Source organism: Eumetopias jubatus, unplaced genomic scaffold (assembly GCF_037043125.1).
Source record: "Eumetopias jubatus isolate StellerSeaLion01/CBP00866 unplaced genomic scaffold, mEumJub1_p1.0 scaffold_5, whole genome shotgun sequence".
Classification (NCBI taxonomy): domain Eukaryota; kingdom Metazoa; phylum Chordata; class Mammalia; order Carnivora; family Otariidae; genus Eumetopias; species Eumetopias jubatus.
Genome location: NW_028274811.1, coordinates 127761246 through 127770031, shown reverse-complemented (window position 1 = coordinate 127770031; position 8786 = coordinate 127761246).

Sequence of the window (8786 nt, the reverse complement as noted above, 5' to 3'; positions counted from 1 at the left end):
AGCATCGGGTCTCATAATGCATCTGCTCTTTTCTCAACTGATTGGCTTTCAATTTAAATTTAACTTACTGAAACCTACTATTATTATTTACAGCTTTGAATATGATTAACAGTTATACATAGCTTAATTCATCCCAAGAAACCTAGCCCAAAATATTCTGAATACAAAGTTGGCTCAGATATCCCCACTGTGCTTATTATCTTTCTCTCTGGGCTCAGTTTGCTTTGAAGTCAGTGAGAGCACAAAACATCCCCAGAGGGGGAGTGTGCCCAACTAGAGCCCTAATCTCTGAAAGTAAGCTTTCAGCAAAAGCCTCAGGGTCATCCACGTCATCATTGAGCCAGTAGGTTAAAAACTGAGAAGTACAGACAAATTGGCAATTAAAAATTAAAGTTTTCCAGAAAGATGGTTCAACTGAAAAAGCATTTCACTTCCACAACACTCTGGCTCACTTATTGATAAGCTACAAAGAGACATTTTTATAAAGTGAATTTGATGTGCAGCTCTGTTCTGTTCACTTCCACCCCCCGAAGTCCCTTGCTATTAAAATAAAAAGTAGAATTTGAACTAAAACTTTAAAATGGGGAAAAATATGCAAGTAACATGAGAGAAAAAGGCAACTGAAGCAGGATTTCTGTGGGTTCAGCTCTAAGGTTGAAGAAGGACAGCATCAGAACACACATGAATGGTTCCTCCAGGCCTTCATGTTGTCTGCCCTTCCACTGTATAACTTTTACGAAATGACTTTGTTAAAAACAAGAAATTTTTTGAAAAGAGAATTATGTTCTCACCCAGATGTTGACTTGGTTTATTTGCAGAGATAAAATGTCCTTCTCTGATCTCAAAGTGAACTTCTAAAATATATTCAAAGTCATACAGAATGAGAGAACTGACTGAATTCAAAAATTGTGCTTTAAGATTTGGAGTTGATGAAAAATAGCAACTAGATTTGAACAATTGGAGCTTTTTGCTGTTATTTAGACTCTTGAACATTTTGTTCAAGTTAAGGTAATTTATTTTCATTTTTCCTAAACGGCTCTGGGATTGAAAGCAAATTTCAGACTTGAGGCAGAATTTTACAGCCAAGTTGCAAAAGCCTGACAAAGTTTATAGTGGAAATGCTGATACCACCTTAACACAACAACATGACTGGCACCACTATAATGGAATCAAAATATTCAGGAAATAAGTTTTCTGACAGTAATAGACAAGAAAATATGAAATTGCCACGTCAAAATAGAGCACATTTCCTAGTTATTTACTGAATTCTGACATCATAATCATTTTGCCCAACATGGGGTTACTTGAGGGAATATAGAAATTCAATCAGCACATGCTTGAGAGATGTGGACACATGTGATGGCCAACTTGTCTTGCTTCCTCATTGAAACCAACTGGAATCTTCCTACAATAAGCAACTTTCATTTCTTAAGAATAAGTTCATTAAGAGAATTTTTTTTAAAAAGGGTGAAAAAGACTGAAGCTTGACCATATAAAGTAGGAAAAACAGCAGATCACCCCAGATGTCTAACCCAGGGCAGATATAAACTAAAACAGAATAGCTTAAGTGCAAGTCCTGGTGAGGTGTTCCTTCAGGATGGAATGGAACAGAAAAAAAATGAGAATACAAGAGCTGGTCCCTTAGATTCACAGAACTCCATTCCAGTAGGAGAGCCATAGTTTTACACGCGTTCATGAACAGATGGGTCACGTCTCAGTATTGGTGCAGAGTGTTCCCATTTTCCTATCTCTGGCAGAATCTCTCTGATCACTTTTTATCTTTTGGAAAGTAGACTGGACCTGCTACTTCACCACCAACAGAGAAGTTAACCCATGGCCTTCCTTTCTGTTCTTCTGTCTTTTTTAATTTTGAGCTTCTCTGTTTTCGCAGCTTTTCTTGGGAAGATGTATGCATTCACTTTTCCTTATTGTCATCATCTTGATAGCTTATAATTAATTATATAGCAGTTTTCACTTTCTATACTCTTTCAAACACACTATAGCACCCCTTTGCAGTAGTATTATTATTCCCAGTTTACTCAGGAAATGAAGCCAATATTAATAGACTCATTATTTATATACATGATCCATTTCCACACCCATCCTGAGAAAAGGATTTATTGTGACTTCACATTTATAAGCATTACACAAATGACTTTCCCATATAAGCAAAACTTCTTCTTTTTGGACACCAAACCTCATTTTAACCATTTTGTAGGAAATCCTTCTCAAAAGCCTAAATGTCACAAAGGATAGGAAAAACTGGACAGCTACATGCAAAAGAATGAAACTACCACTTTCTTATACTATACATAAAAATAACTCAAAATGGATTAAAGACCTAAATGTGAGACCCAAAACCATAAACTCCTAGAAGAAAACATAGGCAAAATATCTTTGGCATTATCCATAGCAACATTTTTCTAGATATGTCTCCTCAGGCAAGGGAAACAAAAGCAAAAATAAACTATTAGGAGTACACCAAAATAAAAGGCTTTTTGCACAGCAAAGGAAACCATCAACAAAACAGAAAGACAACCTATTGAATGGGAGAAGATATTTGCAAATGATACATCTGATAAGGGTTTAATATCCAAAATATATAAAGAAATTATACAACTCAACACCAAATAATAATAATAATAATAATCCAATTAAAAAATAGGCAGAGGACCTGAATAGACATTTTTCCAAAGAAGACATCCAGATGACCAACGGACACATGAAAAGATGCTCAACAGAGGCGCCTGGGTGGCTCAGTCAGTTAAGTGTCTGTCTTTGGCTCAGGTCATGATCTCAAGGTCCTGGTATGGAGCCCCACATCGTGCTCCCTGCTCAGCAGGGAGTCTGCTTCTCCCTCTGCCCACCCCCCCCGCTCCTGCTCTCTCTCACTTACACTCTCTCTCAAATAAATAAATGAAATCTTAAAAAAAAAAGGATGCTCAACATCACTAATCATCAGGGAAATACAAATCAAAATCACAATGAGATATCACCTTAAACCTGTTAGAATGACAAGAAAGAAAGAAAGAAAGAAAGAAAGAAAGAAAGAAAGAAAGAAAGAATGTTGGCAAGGATGTTGAGAAAAAAGAACCCTCATGTACTGTTGGTGGGAATATAAATAGGTGCAGCCACTGTGGAAAACTTTATGGACATTCCTCAAAAAATTAAACACAGAAATATCATATGATCTAATAATTCCACTATGGTATTTACCCCCCAAAAAACTAAAACACTAATTTGAAAAAATATATGCACCCCTATGTTTATTGCAACATTATTTACAATAGCCAAGATACAGAAGCAACCTAAGGGTCCATCAATGGATGGATGGATAAAGAAGATGTGGTATATGTATATATATATATAATGGAATATTACTCAGCCATTAAAAAAATAAGATTTTGTCATTTATAACAACATAGATGAACCTAGGGGGTGTTATGCTAAGTGAAATAAGTCGGAAGGGAGAGACAAGCACCACATGATTTCACTTATATGCAGAATTTTAAAAACAAAACAAAGTAGAAACTGACCCATAAATGCAGAGAACAAACTGGTGGTTGCCAGAGGGCAGGAGGATGGGGGAATGGGCAACATAGGTGACGGAGAGTGGAACATACAGGTTTCCAGTTCTGCAATGACTAAGTCACGGCAGTAAAAGGCACAGCATAGGGAATATAGTCAGTGGTATTGCAATAGTGTTGTATGGCGACAGACGGTAGTTATACTTACAGTGAGCAGAGCAGAGCATATAGAGTCCTCAAATCACTATTTGTACACCTGAAACTAATGTAACGGTGTGTCAACTATACTTCAATTAAAAAAAAAGCTCCTATGTCACAAAGGATAGCAACATAATTTAACCTTTTCTTGAAGACACAAGGTTGACATTATAAAGATCTTGTCATTTTATAATGATGTATAATACAGTTTTGCGGGGATTTTTGAGTCTAGCAATTTGTCCCCTTATAATCAGGCTATCTGCTGTGGCTTCTTATTTTAGTGGGCCTACCTCTTACAGTTCCATTTCTGTTTCAAATCCTCCAAAGTCCTCTAAGCCAAGAATTAGATTACCATGTTTATTAAGAATTGCATGTTAGATAAGGTTCAAAGGATGATACAGAAGTGAACGTTAATGGGTTTGATGCAGAGACCTTAAAAAAGCGATTTCACTTTTCAAAGAAAGCCCTTTTCAACTTACTTTCCGTTCAGGGCCATGTTAAGAAAGGAAAACCTGAGGTTGCCAAAGTTTAAACTTTAGATAAGCCAGGGGTTTGTGAGTTTTGACTGACATTTTCATTCACATCTACTCAATTTCTTACATTCTCCTGTGAATTATAGGCAAGTAGGTCTCGAGGCAGAGGATTAATCTCTGAATAATGTTACTTTTTTTGTCCAGTGTCATTGGTATAATCGTAAATCACAGAAATTTGAACAGCGTATCCAAGATCCCCAAATTACTCAGGAAGTAATATGTTCAGGAAGAAAAAGAAACAAAAAACATCAAAGTTGAGAACTGATGCAAAACATCATTTCCAGACATTATTCAGTCTACAGAGAGGAAAGTCCACTGGACTAGATGTCAAGAAATCCAGTTTTAATGCTAACTAGCTGCATGAATTTAGCTAAGTCATTTTATCTATCTAATCCAAATAGTCTGTTTTTGTTTTTAATTAACAGACATGATTGAACAGATATGATTCTTTTTTAAAATTTTATTTTATCTTATTATGTTATGTTAGTCACCATAACAGATAGGATTCTTAAGGTCCCACTCAGCTCCCAGATATCATGGCATTTAAATTGGGGCACCTGGGTGGCTCAGTCGTTAAGCGACTGCCTTCCTTCCACTCAGGTCATGATCCCAGGGTCCTGGGATCAAGCCCCACATCGGGCTCCCTGCTCGGTGGGAAGCCTGCTTCTCCCTCTCTCACTCCCCCTGCTTGTGTTCCCTCTTTCACTGTCTCTCTCTATCAAATAAATAATAAAGAATCTTTAAAAAAATAAATAAATAAAATATGGTCAGAATAGCACAAAATCTGTCAGAGGATGACATCTAGTGGCTTCTCAGTTTCTATACATCCTGACAGACAATACCAACGAAGTCACCACTGATTACTACAGTCTTATATATTAAAATATTTAGAATTTTAAAACATAGAGGAATGTAGACAATCATCCCTTCACACTCATGAGAACTGAGAACTAAAACAGTCATATCCTTGCTTAAAGACACACAGCTAGAGGTTATCCAAAGTCTACTGAGTCTAAATTTGGTGTGTTTGGTTTTTACATTTTTATGTTCCCCACAAAAGCCAAAAAAAAGGCAAGAAATAATACCATAAAAGACCAAGGAGGATTTTATTCCTTTGTGCAAGACCATTACCTGTTGATGGTTATCATATTGTTTTGTAATGTTTGTTTACATGTTTAACTAACCCCATTAGTCATGAAGTTCATGAGGCTAAGGAACCCCAGGTCTCACTCATTTCTGCAGCCCCAGCACCTAGAGTTATACTGAACCTATCACTCAGGCTCAAATCTATCTATTAACTTTCATCTATCTACCTACTTATCATTCAAGGTTTAAGAACATACTGTCAATACATCCTTTTTAAAATTCAGTAAGTGTGCAATTCTATAAAATAAGAAAGTAACTGCATATTTTTAAATGTAACTGTGTATTTTATGTGTGGCCAAAAATAAGACATATTTATTGAACAATTTTTTCCCAACTTTCTGTTAGAAAACTACCTATCTCCATTCTGCATCACTTGGGTGGGGTCGACCCAGTCTTTCTCAGTGCCAGAAGTTTATGAGGAAGGGAAGGCCAGTCCCTGTTTATCTTCCCCCTACCCAAAGTGACTGATTTGGGGACTTTTCTGCTGAAGCCACTGGGAAAGATACCTCCTCTTTGTCTGGAATCTGAGCCTATAAATGTGTAAAGATGATACAGACTTGTAATAGCCAGTGGCCATTTTTCCAGCCACATGGAAAAAGCTCTTCTAAAAATGTAGCTAACACATAAAGGAAAACAGAGATAAAGACAGTGGCCTGGCATTATCAAAGACCCTGAATCTGGCCATTGATTTTCTTTTCACTTTAACTACCTTGAGTGGGTATCTTTCCCTTGAAAACAAGTGCTGATAATACTACGATATATTACTCCATAAGCAATTTTTTGAGGACAAGTCTTTCAGATTCAGTTCCCAACTGTTTCTATGTAAAACAAGGTGACAGGATCCACTCAGTGTGAAAATAGAAAGTCATATCCTAGATATGAAATATGAATTATCTCTTCCTCTTCCTCCGAATGCCTATAGAATGCATTATAATTATTTATTGATAGTCTCTATGTTGAGATATTTTATTTCTTTAAGCTTATTGTGAACTCCCAAAAGGTACAAATCACAGAATAGCTTAGAACAAAGAAAGCATTCAGTAAATATTTTTAATGAGTATAAGTTCTAAATTGTATATAACTATTTAGTTATATGTAACACTCTCGGAAAATATTTTATGAGAATTATTTCAAATGAAGAAAAAAAAACTTCCTAATTAAATAAAACTTGCAATAAGGGAGAGACTTACTATGTAATTTGCAGAATTGTCTCCTAAGTGGTTGGTCTCATGTAGCAGTGGCTGCTAGTTTCCCACTAAAATCTGTTCTTCCCAAACATGACAGAAATTAAGCTAGGTACATGACTATCCAGGTAGAGACTGGATTCCCCAGCCTCCCTAGCAGCTAGGCAACTAAGATTGGACCAATGGGATAGGAACAGAGGTGATGATGTGCCACTTCTGGGTCTGGGCCTTAACAAATTTGGCTTGAGCAATTTCATTAACTTTTTCCTTTTTTCTTTTCTTTTTTTTTTTTTTTTTGTACATTGCAATACAGAAGTCCCAGCAACCCGAGTGCAACCATGCAGATGAGAACAACACTCTAAGTTAGGAGTCAGTAAACTACAGCCCACAGACCAGCCACCTTATTTTCTGTAAATAAGATATTATTGGAACACAGCTAGCTTTTGGAACACAGCACAGGGTCTATAGCTGCTTTTGCACTATAGTGACACAGTTGAGTAGTTGCAATAAAGACTGTACTGGCCTGCAAGCCTACAATATTTACTATCTGGCTCTTACAGAAAAAGTTGCCAGATATAGGGACTCACTATGGCTAGGGGAAAGCATGAATGTACCACCACGGTCCTTTTGGCTCTGGGAAGGTTGTACCAGCAGAGCCCTCCACTTTAATTAACTTTCCAAGCTGAGAAGAACTCATCTGACTATATATGTCCTCAAACTAACTCAGTGGCTCAGATTGAAATCCAAATATCAACCCTGCCAAGTCAGTTCTTGGGAAGACAATTAAGGATTGTCCAAAAAGTCAATGGGAGGATGTAATAGTTAATTTTCTGTATCAACTTGACTAGGCCATGGGGTGCCCGGATATTGGTAAAACATTTTTTGGGGTATGTCTGTGAGCATGTTTCTGGGTAAGAAAAACATTTGAATGAGTAGACTGAGTAATGCAGATTACACCCCTCCAATGTGGGTGGGCTTCATCTAATCAATTGAAGGCCTGAATAGAACAAAAAAGCTGAGTTAGAGGGAACTCCTTTTGCCTGATTATTTGAGCTGGGACATCGGTCTTTTCTTGCCTTCATACTCCAACTGAAAAATCAGCTCCTCCTGGGTCTCAAGCCTGCTAGCTTTCAGACTAGAACTTATACCCATGCTCTCCTGGATTTCCAGCTTGCTATCTGCACATGTTGAGACTTCTCAGCCTCAATAATTACATGAGCCAATTCCTTATAATAAATCAATCTCTCAATCTCTCTCTCTCTTTCTCTACACACACACACACACACACACACACACACACACACACACATTCTATTGGTTCTGTTTCTATAGATATTTCAAATGCATATGTTAATAATCCATATATTCCTATGCAAAACAGGAACTGAAAATATATTTTTAAATTCATAATCAGAAGTCATCATAACTGCATCACTAGTTGATAAATGTTAAGGGAAAATGTGGATATGTGCAGATGGTGTGTGTGTGTGTGTGTGTGTGTGTAGATTTGTTTGAAAGAAAAATGATCTGGTCATGGAATTCAGTTAGAAAACCGGGTTGTTCTTTACTAACAAACACTCAAAGTCTACATTTTCAGAAGGATTTCCAAGTTACTGCCCTAATACAATGTTTTTCCTTTGGATTTGATAATGTCCAAAGATTGCACAGATGGAACTTCATCCTTCTAGGCCAGTGTTCTTAGTTGGGTGTGATTTGCTCCCACGGGACATTTGGCAATGTCTGGAGACACTTAGCACAACTAGAAGAAGGGTCTTACTGGCATCTTGTGTGTTGGTGCCAGTGATACAGCTCAGCATCCTACAATGCATAGGATAGCCCCTCCCCCTGCTCAAACAAAGAATTATTTGGCCCAAAACGTCAATATTGCTGAGGTTGAGAAAACCCTGCCTAAGGCAAAAGATTGTGCTTTTTGAATGAGAGAACATATCAAAGTCAAGCAGTCATTTATTTAGTGAAAATGAACTCAGAGCCTTTCCTGGAAGCTAGTTTTCACAGAGAGTATTGGGTGTAGAAGAATGTGAGCTTCATGAGTACCTTCAGGGAATGGCAGAGGTACCCCACAAAGAAATGAGAAGGGAGACACACCAAAGACAAATTGCACAAATTTACAAATTTATGACTTACTTTGGAGGAAAGCATGCCCTTTGGAAATGGGTCCAGAACCTCCAAAAAGCTAC